This window comes from Cynocephalus volans, chromosome 3 (assembly GCF_027409185.1).
Source record: "Cynocephalus volans isolate mCynVol1 chromosome 3, mCynVol1.pri, whole genome shotgun sequence".
NCBI classification, from domain to species: domain Eukaryota; kingdom Metazoa; phylum Chordata; class Mammalia; order Dermoptera; family Cynocephalidae; genus Cynocephalus; species Cynocephalus volans.
The window spans coordinates 169,574,228-169,596,070 of record NC_084462.1 but is presented as its reverse complement, the minus strand read 5'-3'; the positions used below and the strand labels follow the sequence as shown (position 1 = coordinate 169,596,070).

Below are 21,843 nucleotides of genomic sequence, written 5' to 3'. Positions count from 1 at the left end.
ACCATTCTCTCTGGTTGTCTTTCCCCATTCCTCTTTGGTCCTTATTTGTTCAGACTCAGCCTCTCTCTTTCCCTCTCAGACTTTCCGAAGACATCCATGAAATCTTTTTTTTGTAGTAAACAAACTCTCTTCCTGGAAGGGAGAGCATTGCATCTGCCTTCTTGCTTGAAATGAAATTTGGCTTTTCCCTTAGAGCTTTTCCTAGCTGGTCTGTGTGGCTTTTTTCTTTTTTCTTTTTTTGATGGCTGGCTGGTATGGGGATCCCTGTCGGTCTTTTGAGAGAACACTACTCCAGAAGCACAGTGCTGTTTGGAGATTATCATTTCCCACCCTATTGTAGACCCTGCTCTTTTGATCATCCTGCTGTTGGACTGATCTGCCCTCTGTTTCGGTGGCACTGTCACCCACCCATCTCCTGCTCACCTATATCACGTACTGCCTCCCTCAAAACTCAATGCCCTGCTGTTGTCAAAACCACCCAGTACTTTAGATTTTCAGTTCTTTAACTTTCTCAGTTCTAGTGACCTTCATCTCTATTACTTTAGCCACCTGCTCCTTTAACTATACTATATCCTGGACCATTACCAGGAAATGCACCATCTCTAAAATCTTGTGTTTGTGTAACTCTTCTGGGAGTCAGGATCTCCAACACAATATTGAGTAGTAGGGATGACTGTAGGCACCCTTATGTGTCTCTAGCTTTTTGTAGAAATGCTTCTAAAGTCTTGCCATTTAGTATGATGTTGCTATAGGATTTGGGTGGAAGGAAAAAATTCTTATATTCCCAATCTGCTAAATTTTTCCATTACAAATAGGTGTTGGATCTCTTCAGATATTTTTTTCTACATATGTGAGATGTTCATATTGCTTTTCTCTCTTATCTGATATTAGTAGCATTAAATATTTTCTCTCCTCCATTCTCTCTCTCCTAAAATGTCTTTTAGTTTAATGTCAGCATTTCCCTTTGCATCTTCTGTGTCTCCTTAATTTTCCTCTCAGTTTTATCCCCCCATCTTTATTTTTCATCTCTCTGTACTGCATCCTGGAAAATTTCCTCAGTTCTGCCTTCTGATTTATTAAATCTCTCTTCAGCTCTGTCAGACCTGCTAGTTATATTTTTTAATTCCAAGATTTTCAGTTGGTTCCTTTTCATTTCTACTTCTTTTTATTTTACAACCATTCATTTTATAATCTTGCTTGATAACTAATAATCCCTCCATTATGACTTGGAGGATTTTTAAAGCCTTTTTTCAGAGTGTCCTATTATACATATTTCCCTTTAATCATGCTACATATCCTTGTGTATTTCATAATTTTCTTTTGAGAGCTTAACTTCCTTATGGATTTGCCCCACAAGGGTTCTCTTTGAGGGGTTTTGGGATTATATCAACCCCAGGCCCATAAGTTCCTTAGTTCTGAAAGAAGTCATAAGTTAAGCATGGCTTGAGAATACTACTGCAGGGAAGTAATTTCTGTGTCATGTGCAATGCAGACTCAGGTGCTATTTATGTGTAGACATCTTATCTTCATTTCTAATCATAGAGTTTTGAGCCTTGACCCTAATGAAAAAAATGAAACTAATATCGCCCCCATAGTTCCCCTCCCCACCCCTAATATTTTTGGAGTATATTCAGTATTCATGTCCTTTTCCCTTTGCAAATAGAAGCCTCAGACCCCAAGTCATTCTGGCACCTGTTTCAACCTCCAATCTCTCAATGGCAACAGAGTCTTAGACATCACTATCAGCACGGGTTTATTATCCTTTTATAGTCACAGAGCCTTTTCTTTCTTGTTTTTAAAAATGGTTCTATCAGTCAGGGCCCCAGCAGAAAACATAATGTTATTCAGATACTTAAAATTCAAGAGATTTTAATGAAGGGACTATTTACAGTAGTGTGGGCAGGAATAAAGAATTCAACAAGGTCATTTGAGGTACCCAGAAACTAAGAACAGCAGGGAAATGTTACTACTCCTAGTCCTGAAAGGGCAAGGGAGGAAATGTTATTACTGGAGCCTGGGGAGAGCTGGAGCTATGGAGGAGGGACCACCTGGTAGAAGCTGAGTTTGGAGGGAAGCGGCCACTGCCAGAAGGAAGGCCTGATGCAGGGAGGGAGCACGGAAGAAATATTCCATCCTCTCTCCTTCCACCCTCCTATCTCCTGCTGATACCTTCTGTTGACCAAACCCACCTGGAAGGGAGCCAGGGTAATATGGTCCACAGGAGCACAGAACAAGGTAGAGAATAGATTGGAGGAATATGCAAATACAGAATAAATAATACAAGACTTTTGTGGCTTAAAAAAACATTTTATTTGTTATTTCTATGTTGCAGAGAGCTGAAAATTTTCAGCAAGTGTTTACTCTGCTGTATGGACCGGAAGTCTCATAATCCCAACTCCAGCCTCTTACCTGGCTGAGTCCCTCATTCAGGCACACCCCTAACATTTTGCAGTACCTGGGGCAAGTGTACAAAGGGAAGCCCACATATTTAAGAATTATAAATTTAAGAATTATAAATCAAGGAAAACTATTAAATAAAATCTGTTTTATCTTTCCACCTTGACACATACACCCTAACAAGGAGCTAGAAGGCAAAGGTTTGATTTAGAATTCATTGATTCCTTGGAAGACTTCGTGGGACCTCCACGGCCCAGGGAAGTGCTGATCTCTGGTCCCTGGCTCTGTTCCACGTGATGAGGAGCCTCACATGCACTATGTGGACACCCAGTACTCACATCCAAGCTAAATCCACATCCCCTTTGAACTGCCACCCTTTGGGCGGACCCTTAGGAAGAGGCCTGCACAGGCACTAAAAGCAGGCTCAAGGCTGTTTGGGAAGGTAATTCGAGAGTCCCAGGTACCTGGCTGTGGGTGGGCGTATATCCTAGTCCTGTAGACTCCTTGCTCTGTGGAGAGGGATGCAGCAGAAGATGGGTTAGCGCAGAGTCCTCAAAGATGCAGGGCCCAGGGCAGGGTCCCCTTTGGCCTGAGTCTGATGCTGGTCTCATTACACTTGATCTTCAATTTTTTCAAAACCTGGAGTCCCTCGACTCGTCTGTTGTTTTCTCAGACTTCTTTCCCTGTCTAGCCTTGAACCTATGGTCCACCGTACTCTTAGCATTGCCCACCACTTGCCAGCCCTGTGGTTCTCCCATCACTCCTACCTAGCAAGATTTAACCCTGGATCAACCCAACACTTTGTCTTCCTGCTTTACACTTGTGTTGTTGAGAGCGTGCAGTATGGATAGTATCAAGAGTATTAGCATGTCATCCCAGCTGGACCTCTGTGCCACCAGAGGTGCTTCTGGGTTCTCCCAGGCAGCTCTTTCCTGGTTTACACAGAATCACTTCCAAACCTTCGCCACTTTTCTTGGACTCCTGCCGCACCATCTTTCCTGTCACTCTCAGCAAATGACCTTGCTTCCTATTTCTCTAAGAAAATAAAAGTCTGTGAAGCGACAGCATCTTTAGCTTTGTGCTCCTTCTACAGTTTTCATGTGCACTGTTGACAAGGCTGGTGAGGTGATGATGGGGTGAGGGCGAGGGTGATGGAAGATGGTGGCCATCTCTTCTTCAGCACTAACCACTGACCTGCCACTTCCCTGCTGTCACAGTGGCAGAGGTGTTGTTTCCCCCATCCCCCAATCTTGGACAAATTCTTCTGCCACAGCTTTGGATCCTGCCCCTTTCTGCTTCCTGTGGACCTAACTGCATCAATTATCTTCTCTGTCTAAAGCTCTGCATTTAAGCTGCGGTCATTTTCTCCACTGCTCATATCTAAATCCCTTTCAATCCACTGTGATCTTATTTCTGCTTCAGTAGCTCTGCTGAAACTGCTCCCACCAGGATCAACAATGACCTCTTTGCTGCTAAAACCAATGGGTACTTCAGTCCTTCTCTGTAGTGTTGTCTCTGCTGGGCTCACCTTCTCAATGTGCTCTTTGCCCTTGACATTCTTGCTCTTCCTGCTTTCCTGAACAGCTCTCCAAGTCTCCTTCCCTTAAATGTTTCTTCCTCCGAGTTCTGCCCTAGGCTGCTTCTCTTCTTATTCATTATACTCTTGTTACTTTGCCTGTAGAAGGTGCTCAATTAATATCAAATTATGTGTGCAAGTCCAACAGTTGGTTTCAAATTCAAGCAATAGACTCAAAAGTCTTTAAAAGTTTAAGCAAGAAGGAGCAAACTTTTTTTTTTTATGGATATACATTTCCAATTATAAATGATGTATTACTTATTGCAGCTGGAGTCCACTGAGGGGAAAAAAGTCATAATAGCTTATTTCAGAACTATTATGGCTATATGTTAGCAACGGAAATGATGTAGCTATCTTATTAGAAATATAATAAAGAGATTACTTAGCAGCTGTCTCCCCACACCGTCATTTCATTTTGTTCTATAATTCTTGGCAGAGAATCTAGAAAAGAAAACAGAAAAAGTTAAGCCACACTGTGTTCTCCTAGACTAAATGATTTCTGCTGTTCTGAGAAACAAAACTTAAAAGGACATGTATGTTCCATGATTATTGAAAATAGGATATTTTCAATGTCCGTCAATGGATGAATGGATTAAAAAATTGTGGTATATATACACGATGGAAAACTACTTAACTATAAAAAAAGAAAAGGTATCATTTGCAACAATGTGGATGGAACTGGAAATCCTCATGTTAAGTGAAGTAAGTCAGGCACCGAAAGACAAATACTGCATGATATCACTCATACATAGAATCTAAAAAATAAAAAGTGGTTCTTATAGAAGTAGAGAGTAGAATAATGGTTATGACAGGTGGGGGTCAGAGGGGGCTGGACAAGGAGGAGAAGTGGTAGACTAACAGGTACAAAGCTGTGCTGTCTACCCTAAGTGAGTCATTGTGCAGTGTATGCATGTATTGAAACAACACACTGTACCCCACAAATATGTGCAAGTAAATGTTAAAATATTTTTAATTTTAAAAAAGCTCAAAAAAGGAAAGAATGATGTTTAATCATTAAATATTATATTTTTCCTAGAGACAGTTGATTAAACATTATGGTTTTTTCACTTCTATACCTTGTATTAGAGTTTCTCTTAGCTCCATGTTCCATACTTAGAACTGGAGTGCCACACATCAGCCTACATACCATATTAGATCTTGACACTCTGAAAAAAGAATTCAGCAGAGAACTATTTAAAACTCTCTTTTCACTGAGATAGAGATGCCGCATGTAGAGCATTCATTTATTTATTCATTATTCATCCAAGAAAGAATTATGTTAATAGCCACTTAGAGTAATTTTAGAGTGCTTCATGTTGCTGTGAATGGTAGTATTTCATTCTTTTTTACAGCAGAGTAGTATTCCATTGTGTAGCTATACCACAGTTTCTTTACCCATTCATCCGATGATGGGCATTTAGGCTGGTTTCAACTCTCGGCTATTGTAAATAGAGCTGCAGTAAACATGGTAGTACAGGTATCCCTTCAACATGATGATTTCCATTCCTTCAGGTATATTTCCAGCAGTGGGATAGCTGGGTCCTATGGTAGATCTATCTATAATTGTTTGAGGAACCTCCATACCATTTTCCATAAAGGCTGCATGCACCATTTTGCAGTCCCATCAACGGGGTAGGAGGGTTTCTTTTTCTCTGCATCCTCGCCAGTATTTATTATTCACAATTTTTTGTATACGGCCATCCTAACTGGAGTGAGATGGTATCTCAAAGTGGTTTTGATTTGCATTTCCCTGATACTGAGTGATGTTGAGCATGTTTTCATGTGTCTGTTGGCCATTCATATATCTTCCTTTGAGAAATGCCAAAATCATATTAAGTGAGATAAGCCAGGCACATAAAGAGAAATATTGCATGTTCTCACTTATATGTGGGAGCTAATAAAAGTAAATAAATAAGTATACAAACAAATAAATGGGAGGAGGGGTAGACACAACAATTACAATATATCCTTGAACTTGTTAAGTGAACAGATGTGATGTTGATGGGGTGGGGAGGGGTGAGGGGGAGGGGGAAAAGAAGAATTAGGAGGTAAAGGGACACAAAAATCACATTGTATATTGATAAATTAAAAAATAAAATAAAAAGTAATCTTAGAGTAGATATTATTTAATATGTGGAAAGATATCTGCCAAAAGAGGTGCTGAATTTATTTATTACTTTATTCAATTTTTATCTGACAAGGTTTCTTTTCTTAACCTTCAGACTGTGTTACTCAAAAGTACCTACTTTGCACAGTCACAGATTTCGAGGATCATATTCTTATGATTCATCTGTCCCTGCCACAGCTGCTCTAATGACAGTCTTCACCATGTTCTCTTTATGTGCTGCTCTATATTTAAACAGAGGGGAAACTCTTATCAGTCCAGGAGAAGAAAGAATTGTCAAAATTAAATCAAAAGTCAGGGTTCCACTGCCTGATGATGTGTATAGTTTACATTTTTTATAACATAAGTAGGAACTTTAAAAAGTAATATTATAACCAGTTTAATTTCTATTGATGTTCGAGAAAACGGGTGTGGCTAAAAGGGAGATAGATGAGACATGTGCAGATTTCATGGGGAAAATTCTGTTAATGCTCTTAGTCTTCTGGTGTTACCTGTGTGACCAAGGCAGTCGAAGAAAGAATCTAATGTAGTGCCTACTCCACAGTAAGAACTCAGTGCTTGTAGGGGTGGAAAAGTCATTGCCTACAGGAACATAAATGTGTGACTTAGGCTGAGTGTGAGGTTATAAGGAGTGGTGGGCCCTGTGGCAAACTGGAGAGCTCCCCAGTTGCCTAAGGGAATCCACGTTTAAAAAATTTAGAAACACTGTGCTAGCCAAACAAAAACATAGCTAGAGGTCAGTTCTGTCCTTCACTTAAGGTTTAGGTCTGTGAATTAGACCTGCCCCTTGCTTATCTTCTCCACTCCCCTTTCCACATGCCCTCTTTCTCTCTCCTGCTCTCCACCCTACAAATCAGCCTGCTTGCTGCCTCTGACAAAAGATGCAATCAAAACATTGCTCCTTCATTTCACAGAACAACTTTCACAAGATGTGCCTGCATTTGAGTTTCCTTACGTATGAACCAAGCATCATTTCAAACACTTTTTCAATCTTTTATATGACACATGTTAGTGTTTATATTACACATGTAATATATGCTCTTTGTTTAAAGCTTTTAACAATATAGAAATAAAGTAAAATGTGTTCCTTCTGTTCTCCCCTCCACCACTCCCATTCCCCAAATAAATACTACTAAACTTTTTGCATATACATCTGAAGTTTTCTGAGCATCTAAATTAATGTACACATGCACATACATACATAGATGATATAAAAATATCTTATTAAAATGCTATCATACTATTCTGCAACTTGCATTTTCATAAAACATAGACATATTTCTGTATTAATATAGTTATACCACATTCTCTGTAACTCCTATTCTTTCAGCATTTATAGTAATGTGCCATAGTTTATTTAACCAGTCTCTATGAGTAACATTTCAACTGTTTCTGTCTTTTCTTCTATTCTGTTCTTACTCAGTCTGTACATGGATGTGTGACAAGTGTCTCCACATTCAAAACCAAACTCCCCATCTTCTCCCCAAACTTGCTTCTCTTATGGTTTTCTTCCATTTTAATTAATAATTTCATTTTTTGTGTTGCTTGTACCAAAAACCTTGGAGTCATCCCAAGCTCCTCTCTTTCTCTTACGTTCCACATCCAGTTCTTTGGCAGATGCTGATTCTGACCAGCTCTCGGCACCCCTACGGTTCCACCCAGTCCAAGCCACCAGTACCACCTTGGCCTCCTGCCTGGCTTCACGCTCCTGCCATTGCCTCCTGGTGGTCTAGTCTCAAGTCTGTTCTCAGCTTGAGGGATTCTTGTGACAAACCAAGCAATGGTCCTTGTAAAATGCATGTCAGGTCAGGCCACGCCTCTGCTCCAAACCCTCCAGGGGCTTCTCATCTTATGTAAATGCCACTGTCCTTACAGTGGTCGACGAAGCCCTAAATGACCTGGTCCCTGTCCCTTCTCCTCATCTATAACTGTCCCACTGCTCCAGTCACACTTGTCTTCTTGATTTTCCTCCAACACACAGGTGTGCACCTGTCCCAGGGCCTTTGCCCTCTGCCAGCAGTGCCCTTCCCCTGATATGCACCCGACTTGCTTCCTGCCACTTTCAAGTGTTCGTGCAATTGTCCCCTTCTCAGTGATGTCTTCCCTGGTCATGCTGTTTGTAAATAACCATTTCCCAGCTTTTTCGACCCTCTTCCACAGTACTCATCACCATCTAATGCACTTCACAATAAATTTTACTTCTTATTTTGTTTACTATCTGTCTGCACCACTAGAAGGTATCTCAGTGCTACCGTTAGAATGTTTTTGTCCCCTCCAAATTCATGTGTTGAAACCTAATTCTCAATGTGATGGAGCCTTTGAGAGGTGATTAGGTCATGAGAGTGGAGCCCTCATAAATGGAATTAGTGTCCTTATAAAATAAACCTGAGAGAGCCAGCTAGTCCTTTCCACCATGTGAGGTTATAGTGAGAAGACAGCTATCTATGAGAAACAGGCTCTCACCAGATACCAAATCTGCTGGTGTCTTGATCTTGGACTTCCCAGCCTGCAAAACTGTGAGAAATAAATTTCTGTTTATAAGCCACCCAGTAATGGGATTTTGTTTTAGCAGACTGAGCAGACTAGGACATTCACTAAGGGCAGGAAACCTATCTCTGGTTATTTGCTGAATCTTTAGCACCTAGAACAGAGCCTGCCACACAGGAGGTCACAGTAGCTACTTGTTGAATGAATAAATGTTATGAACATGTCTGCAGTGAACATATTGCACTATTTATTTGCTCACATGGGGGGCTGTATCTTCAAGATGAATTATTAGAAGAGGAATTGCTGAGCCAAAGGACATGCATATTTTAAATTTAATAGATATTTCCAAATTGCTTTTCCAAAAAGTTTTGGTATATATGATTGTTCTTATAAAAAAGATGTATTTTTAAAAGAGACATTATTAACCTTGGGGGTACAAGTGAAACGGATCTTTTCATTCAAGGGTTCTTCATCTGGGGCCCATGAATGTGGACCTCTAGTGGGTAGTTAGCATCTTTTTAAGCTAGGAGTATTGGCAACAAAGCACAGTCTGTTTGTGCTGCTATAACAAAATACCTGAGACTGGGTAATTTATAAAGAACAGGAATTTATTTCTCACAGTTCTGGAGACCAGGAGGTCCAAGATCAAAATGCCAACAGGCTTTGCTGCCTAAAGAGGGCCTGATCTCTGCTTCCAAGGTGGTGCCTTACATGCTGCATCCTCTGGAGGGGAGGAACACTGTTCCTCACATGGCAGAAGAACAGAAGTGAGAGAGAACCCACTCCTGCAAACCTTTTTATAGCCGCATTAATCCCTTCATGAGGGCTCTGCCCTCATGACCTAAACACCTCCCCTAAGGCTACCAACACTGTTGCATTGGGGATTAAGCTTCTAACACGTGAGTTTGGAGGGGACAAAAACATTCAAACCATAGCTGCCATCTTAGCAGTATCTGTGATTTCATCATCAATAGATATCACAGATATTTTTGTATCATATTGTGAATGTTATGGATATCTTGAATTTTTGTTCACCCTCATTACTGCATTGAATTGCAGTAGTTATTTGACCTGCCACTGGATCTTGTTATTTAATGTGTTAATAAAGAAGCACCTATAATACATTATTGCTAATTTGTTTTTTAAATACTTTGATACCTATTTTCATACAATTGGTTTCATTTAAAAGCAGAATCTTTATCAAACTGCCACTAAGGTCCTTGGTGCAGAAACACTTAAGAACCTTACTTATTGAAGCTGCCACTGTTCATTTGGAAGGAGTAAGTTACTGGTACAGGTAATCATAAGGTGTTTTATAAAATCTATGTGCCACAGAATTTCAGTACCAGAATAACAGGCACAGTAATATTCATAGCTATCATGTCTTTCGTTCACACATCCAGTGCATATTTATGAAGTGCTTCTATGTACAAAGCACCGTGTAAAGGGTTCTGCAGGAATCAAGGGTGAAGATCTAGTCCTTGCTTTAACTTACTGTGGAACATTCACGGTAACTATAATCCAGGGCTCTGCAGGTCTCCTCATCAGTGACACACATGAGAGTCATCTACCTAGAGCCTTTCCTTCCTTTACCCATTCCATCTCCTCTACTCACCTCCACACTTTGGAGGGCTCAGGGCTTGCTCCTGCCTTTGTCCCATACACGTTTTCTCCGTAGGTGATCTCGTGCAGAGTTGTAACATCTAAACGCTGGTGTTTTCCAGTTATACCTTCAGACCAGATCACTACCTAAGTTCCAAACTCATCCACACTTACCATCTCCACTTGAGTGACTCATAAGCATTTCAAATTTAACTTATCCAAATGCATTTCTCTATTATTTCAATAAACAGCATCATTACCCACCTGTTGACTCTCAAGCTAAAAATTGCTCAAGGGTCTTCCTTGAATCCTCTTTTTCCTCTGTTTGCCCCCCTCATTCTCCATCCCTAAGGCAACATAAGCAAATACTGTTGGTTTTATATCTGTAGTATCTTATGACAGTGCCACTCAACGTGTGATCTGCACATTGGTTCTGGTCCATGAACTGTTACTGGTCCATGGCAAGTTGAATATAGAAACTGGGAGTAAGTATTAGAAGCTTTTATAGCAATTTGACATAGTCATGATTACCAACTTCACAAGGGTGGACTTATCTCTTTGAACGGGGTGTAGACCACTTCAGTATTGGCAATCTCAAGTGGTGAGTCATATGTAGTGCAAGTTGTGTAATAAATAATCGTGTGCAATACGACCAAATTACATATTTTATGATTGCTTTGTCAACTGTACCCTAAAAGTGCATAATAACCTGTGAGAATATAGGCATTTATTTTTATAACATTTTTACAAGTTTTAATTGTTAATCAGAATTTTTCATTTTACGATTTAACCTTATTAGATGATTAGAAAAATAAAGTTTATATTAGTTATTTTCAACCTCAGTTAACTGAAGGTGAAACAAAACAAGCTTCACTGGCTTTTTTTTTGGCAAGAAAATACTTTTCTGGGCACGTCAGGAGTATAAACCAAACGGTGACAGTGAAAGTGATTCTGAAAAAACAGACCCAAAGAGTTCATATTAATTTTCCTCAAAACTGTGATCTCTAATATACTGAATTCAGTTAACAGCTGTAATTGACACTTATTTGTAGAGATGTACTGGCTATGAAGCAATGAAAACATCAAAATTTATGGAGTGTTTACTTCCAAAAATTAAGTTTAAAACCATAGGACTTTTTTTTTTTTAACCTTTTTTTTTATTATTTGTTTGTTCTATCATTATCAATGTAAATGTTTTTTGTGGCCCTTTACCAATTTCTCCCTAACCCCTTCCCCCTTCTTCCTCCCCCTTTCTGGTGGCCTCAGTTCCATTCTGTCCTTTTGAAAGTTCAAGGAGTTATTGTGATTGTTGTATCTTTTTATAAAAATTTTTATTTATTATTAGCATATTCATTCTTATAAATCGTGATATTTCTTTATGCCCTTTACCTGACCTGTCACTTCCCAAACCCCCTTCCCGCCATCCCTAGTGTCCTTAGGTTTGTTCTCTTCTTCTGAAAGTTCCACATATTATTATGGTCTTTCCTTTCCTTCCTTCCTCCCTCTCCCCTTCCTTCTTTTCTTTTCTTTTTTTAGCTCCCACTTATGAGTGAGGACATGCAGTACTTTTCTTTCTGTGCCTCTTATTTCACTTAATGTAAGTTTCTCTAAGTTTGTCCATGTTGCTGCAAATGGCAGAATTTCACAGAAATTTCTTAAAAGAAAGAATATTGAATTAAAAAGATGATTTTGTGTATAAACATTAGAGCTTTACAAGCTTCTTAATAAGTAGAATTTCAGCTTGCCAAGACTAAAATCCATCAACAAGTAGTTGCAGAGACATTAGTGAAAGACTGTCAACAGTATTTGCTTGGAAATATTGGGTTAATCTGCAGCAGAGAAGGTAGCTTAGGTACTACTTTCCAGTGCCTCCATAGCTCGGCATATTCAGGAACTAGCTAATGATGTGGAAGACTAACTCATGGAGCAATTAAAGCTAGCGACATATTTTTTTTCACTGTAGCATGATAATTTCACCCATATTCCTGTTTATGTGCAATTTGAACATGGTATGATATGAAGGAAGAGTTCTTCAACTTTGTTGCTGAGAAATATAACTAAGTCTGCACTATGTGAAACTATAAAGGATTACTTTATCAGCAAATATGTTTTGGAGTTTAAATTCTATGTAGGAGTGTGTTCTGATGGTGCAAGCAAACAAACAAAAACATTCTGGAACAGTAACTCTGATGAAGGAGCTTGTACCAGAATGTAAATCTTGCCTTTTCTCTCATGAGAAAGTCCTACAAAAAGAAATGTTGGTGAAACTAAACAGTGGGCTTAACGTTGTACTAAAAATTGTGAATTAGGTAAAGGCCAGTGTGTTAAATTCTAGATTATTCTCTTGTATTGTACGATACTATGGAAGCAGATCATAATCATCTGCTGTTGCCTGCTGAGGAATCATGATAATCAAGAGGTCAAGTGCTCAAGAATGTTTGAGCTACAAAACAACTCTTAATGTTTCTGTAAAATAGGAAGACAGTTCGGGGCCAACTTGTTGAAGATATGAATTGGACAAGCGGAATTGCTTATGCATCTGATATCTTCAGTGTTTTTAATGAACTTAATACTTCCATGCAAGGAAGAAATGGAACATGTTTTTCAGTGGCAGATAAGATCAAAGGGCAAAAATGAAAGTAAGAAGCTTGGAAGATCAGAGTCTCTACACATTATTATGACACATGTTCCAAAACTTACCAATTATCAATGATGTAAGTTATGATCTTGATATTGCACATCTGTGAAAAGCTTTCACCAAACACCTTAAAGTTTGATAAAGCATTTTGAATTTTATTTTCCATCAGAAAAGATCTATGCCTAAAATATTCATGGATCCAGAATCCATTTCTTTCATCAAAAGATAATTTAAACTTAACTGTAACTTACAGGATACATTGCAGGAACTGACTTCTGTTGAAGGACGGAAGGACTTTGAAAACATAATTGCCTTTGCTCCATTTTAGATAAAATTTAAAAATGAATAACTGAGCTCATTGAAATTTCTCTAAAATCTCTTCTATTCCATTCTGTGAGACTGGTTTTTTTTTGTATTATTATTAAAATAAAGCATATGAACAGTTTAGATATACATTATCCTCTACAAGTAGCCTTATTGACAATTTTACCTAGATTGCCAAGCAAGTCAGTTTGTCACATTAAAAACTTATGTACACTTTGTTCATTCAAAGTGAGCATATAGACATTGAATATGGGGATTCATTTTATCTCTCAAAATGAAGCAAGTTACAAGTGTAATAGTGAGCCTATGTATTAATTGCCTACATGCACACTTTCAATGAACAAACATGTACAGTTTTCATTCTTCTTTTCTTTCTCCTTATGTTTACAATGGTAATATTTATTGCAATATAATTTCCTGTTGAACTAATAATACAAAATTGCAGCCTTTATTTTGTATGTCTTTTTTTTTTCATTGTGTTTTTCTCATGATTCACTTTTATTAATTTTTACAAAGTATCAGTTTGCAACTGACTGGAAATTTATAAAAAGTGGTCCTTTTCCACAGAGAGTTTAAGTGTTTTATAGAACTTAACATAAAGTGAGGCTTTTCTTCAAAACATATTCCTCTGAAAAGAATTAGTTGTCTTACAAAGTATCTCCTACTACCAAACATGTTTTCAATTACTTTATTTTGAACAAGAAAATAGTGGTTGAGCCTGAAACAATCTCAGTCAGTGCCAGGTTTTGATGCTTCCAGAGGTCACTTGATGAAATTGACCAAAAAAAAAAAAAAAGAAAAAAAAAAGAAATTATAAAACTGTAAAGTTGGCAGAAAAAGGAAGAAATTATGAAATTATAAAAAGGAATAAATTATAAACTCATAATTGCAAATATTGGCTATGATTGTAAACCTTTAAACATCATTTAAAAAGCAATACAGTAAGTGGTTACAGTTTGGAGATCACAAATATACATCTCAGGTTGAATGAAAAAAACCACACTTGCTGTAATATGCAAATAGCGTCTAAGTGGCTTTAGGTAAAAATTTCTAGTGCCCGTACCAGGCGTGGAATCAAAGTCCTGTATTCCAGACAGTTCTAACAGATGTGAAGATGATATGCCCTGGAAAACAGAGTTAATGCCTCAAAAAGTGGCTCTGGAGATAATGAAAACATTTATATGAAGGTGCGTGTCAAGAGTGGGTAAAACTGCTTCATGAGCATGGTCATGGAAAAAGCAGTGCTGGTTATTAACTCCCGCCTCTCAGCCGCAAGCCCTCTTTGTATTCTGCGTGGTGAGGCTGGGGGTAAGACTCTGAAAACCCCGTTTCTCCTTTCTCATTTGGTCTGTCTTCCCAAAGTGCAGAGGACAGAGACGGCTGGACAAGGGAGAAGCGATTGCTCCTTCCTGTCTACTTGTAGTTCCTGAGGGCCACCCAAATAACAGTTTGTCACTCCGGTTAGCTGCAGTTGGTTCTGGTTGCCCATTTTTCCCCACATTGTTTCCCCCCAGAGATACCAGCTTCAGCCTCCCACACCCTCTCCGGGGGTCTGGGTTCCAGCTTCACAGGGCCCTCCTGCAGCCTGCTTGGTTCTGATAACTTCGTTCTCTTCCCTTGGTTCCTTCAGCCTGAAGGATGGTAGAGCTTCATGTATTAATAGTTACCACCTTTTTTTTTTAAGCGGCAGAACTCCCCTTTTGTCTTTTTAGTCCTCTACTACTAGTCTAACCATTTCTTATATTAAATTCTCTCTTTTAAAATTACTACTGTGGTTTCTGATTTCCTGACTGGATCCCAACTGATCCAATAAATGGCCCCAGGAGTGGTCCCACGTGGTCTGGGAATCGTCTGGTGTGTCTTTGGCCCCAAATGCAGTGCTGAGCAGCTTGCCAGTGTGAAATGGAATGGTAGTAGTTTGTGTCATGCAGTGGCGTCAGGATTAATCAGACTGTCCCCTGTGGTCGATTGGGATGAAGTGCCTGAAGCAAGTAACTTGAGGGACCGAGGGGCTGCTGCATGTAACCCATATATAGTAATGATGACGTCAGAGTGTGGGATGGGATGGCTGTGTCTGCCTGTACCGACATGCTTATAGAAAAGAAGTGACTAGCTCGAGTTGTTAAACACTCAGCTCGAGTCATGTATAGCAAGTCTCAAGTCATTCCACTTCTTTTATCTCCACTACCACCATACGCCACCCTCTCTTCTCCCCTGAAATTTTACAACAGCTTCCCAGCCTCTAGTCTTCCCTTCTTTCTTCCATTTTTTACACAATGAACAAAATACCTGAAAACCAGCTTCTCTGCTTAAAACCTCTAATGACATCGTATTGCATTTAAAATAAAATCTAACCTCTTCAACTTCGTCTCAAACCATTTTCCTCCTCTTTATGTTCTAGTCCTTCCAGCTCCCTCCGGCCTTGGGGCTCTCACATTTATAGTTCCCTCTTAGAATTCAGTTCCCCGTGCATGCAGGACTGCTTCCCATCACTCATCTCTCATGTTCCCTCATTTCCCAAGCCTCTCTACCTACAGCAGACCTTCAGCCCTTTCCCCTACTAAATATGTCATCGTGGATTCATTTCTTCATGGCACTTGCCACGATCCATATCTTGTTTTTCACCCCCACCAAACTGTACTCATAGGACAGTGACCTGTCTGTCTTATTGGTTACTCTGTTCCCAGGACCCTGCTCCAATACCTATCACATAGCAGATGATCAATAAATATTTGTTTGAATGACCCTTACAATTTTAGTTACGAAGCATTTCAAGCATACAAAGAAATAAACCAGGCACAGAAAGAGAAATACCACATGTTCTCACTTATTTGCGGGAGCTAATAAAAATAAATAAGTAAATAAACAAATGAATGGGGCGGTGGGGAAAGACACAGCAATCACAACAACTTGATTTTGTTAAGGCGTGTGAACAGATATGCTGATGGGGAAGGAGGGAGAGGGAGGGAGGACAAGGAGGAGTTGACAAAGGGACATGAAAATCAACTATATTATATACTGATAAATTAAAATAAAAATAAATAAATAGTTAAATTATTAAATATATATATATATATGTATTTAACAAACATCCAGGTACCTGCCAACCACATTTAACAGTTTTTGACATTTTATCACACTTGCTTCAGATTGTACTTTCTCTCATCTTATCAAGAAATGAAATGTAAAAGAAAATTTCCCATTTCATCTAAGTTCAAAATTACTTGCACAAATTATGTATAATTTTCCCTAATGATATTTTTAATGAGTCTAGGATTTGTCTAATTTTCAATCCTGATATAGGTAATTTGTGGGTTTTTCCCCCCCAATCAGTCTAGCCAAAGGTTCATCAATTTTATTGATCTTTTTAAGGAACCGTTATTTGGTTTCATTCATTTCCTCTATTATTTTTCCACTTTCTAGTTCATTGTTTTTTGTTGCTATTTTAATTATTTCCTTGTACTTGTTTTAGTTTATTTGCTCTTTTTCTGTCTCCTTAATGTGGATGGTTCAATCATTGATTTTAGTCTTTCCTTCTTTTCTCATGTGAGCATTTAAAACTATATATTTTCATCTAAGCACTGCTTTAACTGCATGCCACAAATTTTGATGTGTTGTTTTTTTATTGTCATTCCATTCGAAATACTTTCTAATTCTTCTTGTGTTTACTTCTTCAACCCATGGGTTATTAAGAAATGTATTGTTTGATTTTCAGATATTTGGAAGTTCTTCAGATTTTTTTAGTTATTGATTTCTAATTTAATTCTATTGTTTAATTTCAGTTCTCTTAATTTTATTCGGTTTCTTAATGTCCCAGCATCTATCTTGGTGAATGTTTCATGAACACTTGAATGGAATGAATATCGTTTAGGTATATTCATATTCAGGAGGTATCTCTATAAATGTCTATTGGTTGATGGTCATATTATTCTTACTGATTTTCTGTCTCTGTGTTCTGTAATTTACTGAGAGAGGAATGTTAAAATAACTGTCTATAGTAGTGGACTTGTCTGTTCTTTTAGCTTTCTCAGTTTTTTTTCCTTGTATTTTCAAGCTCTGTCATTGGGTACATATACATGTAGGATTATTATGTCTTCTTGATTAATGACCCTGTAATCATTATAATGTATCTCTCTTTATCCCTGATAATATTTCTGGTTCTGCAGTATATAGATATAAATCTTCCTCCTTTATTGTGATTATCTTTTTTTTTTCCCCTTTGGTAAACGTATGATTATCTTTTTTACTCTTTTACTATTAACCTATCTGTGTCTTTATATTTAAAGTGGATTTACTGAGATAGCATATAGTTGGGTCTGAGAATCTCTGATTTTTAATTAGTGTTTAGCATATTTACTCTTAATGAAATTATTGATATGGTTGGGTTAAGTCTACCATCTTCACATTTGTTTCCTATTTCTCCTACTTGTCATTTGTTTCCCGCCCCCCCTTTTCCATCTTTATTTCTAGCCCTTTTCTTTCCTTTGTGTAGGTCCGGTCCAGTTTTCCATTTCACGTTATTTTTCATAAGCCTAAAGAACTTTCTTAAAATGCATGTCTGCTGATGACAAATTTTGTTTCTATTTGTCTGAAAATGTTTTTATTTTACTTTCATTTTTGAGGGATATTTTCTTTTAGCACTTTAAAGTTGTAATTCTAACTGGTTCACATTGTTTCTGATGAGAAGTCGGTGGTAATTTATGTATATATATTTTCTCTGAACATATGTGTCTTTTTCTCTGACTACTTTTAAGGTTTTGTTTTTATTGCTTGTTTTGAACAACTTGATCATGGTGTTGCTTTTTATAGTAGTCTTTATTTATCCTGCTTAGGGTTTGTTGAGCTTCTTGGATCTGTGGGATTTTACTTTTCATCAAATTTGGACAATTTTTGGCCATAATTCCCTCAGATATTTTTTCTTCTCTCCCTGTCTTCTGGTACTCTAAGTACACATATGTTAGACCACTTGATATTGTCCCACAGCTTACGATGCTCTTCCCATTTCTCTTTCCATCTTTTTTCTCAGATTCTATTTCTATTTCTATGTATTTATGTTTGCAGAAATTTTCTTCTGCAATGTCTAATATGATGTTGATCCCATACCATGAGTTGTTTACTTCACGTATTATACGTATCATCTCTAAAAGTTCCATTGGGTTCTTTTTTGTATTTTCCATTTCTCTCTTTATTATGTTCATGTTTTTTTAAAAATCCTGGAGCATACTTAAAAATCCTTATCTACTAATTCTATCATCTCTGTTATATCTGGTTTCTTTCTATTGACTGATTTTTCTCCTGCTTATGGGTAACATTTTCTGCTTCTTAGCATGTATAGTAATGTTTTCATTGGATTTTGGGTACCATATTAGTTATCTATTGCTGCATGACACATTACCACGAACTTAGCTTAAAACAACACCCATTTTTTAATCCCACAATTCTGAAGGTCAGAAGTCTGGTATGTTAATTGTTTCTGCTTAGGGTCTCAGGAAGTCAAAATCAAGGTGTTGGCTGCTTTAGGCTCTTATCTGGAAGTTCATGAGGAGAATCTGCTTCTGAGACCATTCAGGTTGCTGGTAGACTCCAGTTCCTTGCAGCTGTAGGTTTGAGGTCCTCATTTCTAGCTGGCTGTCGGCCAGGGTCTACTCTGTCCTAGTGGATGCCCACATTCCCTTTTCGTGGAACCTCTCCATCTTCAGGGCAGCAATGGTGTGGCAAATCCTTCTTGTGCTTTGAGCCTCTTTGTCCTCCTCTTTTGTTACCAGCTGGAGAAAGCTCTCTGCTCATGTGGTTAGATTAGGCACTCCTGGATTATCCACCTGGATGGTACAGTAGTCCTCCCCCTACCCCATCCTCGAAGGATACATTCCAAGACCTCCAGTTGCCTGAAACCATGGATAATAGCAAACCCAATTGCTGTCAGTTGGAGCATGTCTTTGTTCATGTCTTCCACCCAAAAATCTAATGCCTCTTCCATCTTAACTAAGCACTCATCGTATACTGTAGTCATAACTTTTGCAGTTTGAGGTACAACAGCAAAACTATCATGAATTTCTTTTTCCTTCTTTACAATTTCATAAACGGAAGATTCTTTCTTACCCTGAATCTTAGCAACCTCAGTATTTGAGTTTTTTCCTTTCCTTATTTAGTCGAGAACTTTCACCTTTTCACTTAAAGGAAGCACTTTACAGCTTCTCTTTGGCATATACAAATTTCCAGCATCACTGTGCTTGCATTTTGGGGCTATAATGAGGTAAAATAAAGGTTACTTGACCACAAGTACCATGATCCTGTGACAATTGATCTGATAACCAAGACGGCAGCGTCTGTCTACAGCGTGGACACACTGAACAAAGGGATGAAACACGCCCTGGGTGGGACAGAGCAGGACGCTGTGAGATTTCAGCATGCCAGTCATAATGGCACTCAACTCAAAACTTAGGAATTGTTTAATTCTGGAATTTTCCATTTAATATTTTCCAATCAGGTTGACCACAGGTAACTGAAACTGTGAAAAGCAAAACCATGGATAAAGGGGGACCACTGTATAACAGTCACAGGAGTAATATCTCATCACCATGTTCTGGGCACCAGGGGGTATGTAACGTTAGGGGTCATTCCTAGAAATTCTGCCTACTGCAATTACAAATGTTATGATGCTGACTGTTAGGATTTTGATGTCTTCTTTTAAAGAGTATTGAGGTTTCTTCTGGCAGGTTTTAAATTTACTTGCAAATCAGCTTGGTATGTTCAAGGTTTGCAAGCTTTCTTCTAGAGTGGCCTTTACTCTGTGGCTGATTTAGCCCTGTTTCTGAGGTTTGGCCTTCCTCATATCTGTTGAATAATCTAGGTGTTCAGCTGGGTCTCTCCACTCTTACCGGTCAAAGCTTCAACATGTGCGAGCCCTCTGTGATGTCCCATTGTGGTTGTTCAGCTGACCTGTGCCTGTCAATTCCTTTCTTAAGTTTTTGGATTCTCACCCTCTGCATGTCCATAGGATATTTGGCCAGATTCAAATGAGCCCCGGGCAGATTTCTGGAGCTCTTTCTCTGCACAGCTCCTTCTCTCCAGTACTCTGCCCCACAAAATCTAAGGGGGGAGTAGTAGGGTTGGGGGTGTGGGGCAATCCAACCCAGGTGCTGAGAATTTGGGGGCTTTGGCTGCAGAGAATTTTAAAACAAGTATAAAAATGACTAAAAGGCTATCTTCTTTTAATTATCACCATGTATCTGCAATTCTGATTAATCAATGATAAAATACTCCTGCTGGGGGAAGGAAAAAAGAAATTTTGTTGGCCCATATCCTAAACAATTTCTGAGGTTATTTTTGAGTTTTAATAATACATACGTAACCTTTAGGTTGCACGTTTTATTTTTTAGTTTTAATAGACAGCTATACATGCTCATGTTGAATACACGTTTATGACAATTCAGAATCATTTGAACTGGCTTCAGAGCAGTTTGTGTTTCTGTCTCTTGCGGTACTACATACTCCAGTGCTTAAATAGTAGATTCTGCATAAATAGTGACAGCACAGTGGCTGTCAAGATAAAGAAACAATTCAAGCTGTAAAATTCTGTCATCTTATGCGACCACTTAAGCATTTTAATTTGTGCTTAAAATGTAAAATAGTAAAACAGTGGGAAATGTGAGGTGTAGTATGAGTTTGTTAAATTTCACTAAATTTTTACTAAAAAAATTTTTACTATTTTACTAAATTTGGATACTTTGTAAAGTGATATTTATTCTCCTTTTTGCATTATTAATGGTTTGTGTTAAAACTACAGAATAAATCAAGAAAATAATTTTTACTGATTATTACGTGATTATTGCTGGAAATAATTTTGGGGTGTTAAGGAAAAGCTATGCTCCTGTCTGCTCAGTGAGACCATCATCCTCTGGTCAAGCCTCCCTCCCTTGCACTCATTCCAAACAGTGCCTCTGGGCAGAAAGCCAGGATCATCATAGGCTCACTTCATTTCTTTTTCTTTTCAGGGATCATAGACCTTGCTCTCTGTTGTCCAATATCTGAAAGAGATTTTTTTAAAATATATTTTAATTGTTTATGGCAGAAGGGCTAGTGTGGCACCCTCCAAGTTGGGTTGAATTATTTGTTTATATTCTTATTTCCTGGATTTACCTCTGAATTCTATAAGTGCAGGCACCATTTAATATTAGAGTTCTCCAGAGAAACAAACAATAATGTGTGTGTGTGCGTGCGTGTGCGTGTGTGTGTGTGTGCGTGTGTGTGTATGGAGAGAGAGAGAGAGAGAGAAATTGATTTTAAGGAATTGGCTCACACAGCTGTGGGGGCTGGCAAGTGCAAAGTCCACAGGGAAGTCTGAAGGCTGGAGACTCAATTAAGAGTTGATGTTGCAGTCTTGAGGCAGGATTGCTTCTTCTTTGGGAGACCTCAGTCTTTGTTCTAAAGGCCTTCAACTGATTGGATGAGACCCACTCACATTATGCAGGGAAATCTCCTTTGCTCGGCATCAACTGATTTAAGTGTTAATCGCATCAAAAAATTGCCTTCACAGCAGTATCGAAACTGGTGTTTGATTGAACAACTGGGCACCATAGCCTAGCCATGTTGACACATAAAATTAACTATCATACATATATTATTTATTTTTATACCCCTAGAACCTAGAATGATGCATAGGAACTAAGGACTAGCAAATAAGAGGCCGGAGTT

At 38.4% G+C, this 21,843-nt stretch overlaps 1 protein-coding gene across 1 annotated transcript in view; it reads left to right on the top strand.

The window, feature by feature from the left end:
• EFCAB11 (EF-hand calcium binding domain 11) overlaps positions 1-21,843 on the top strand; it is a 147,174-nt gene that overhangs the window by 101,430 nt on the left and 23,901 nt on the right. The window lies entirely within an intron of this gene.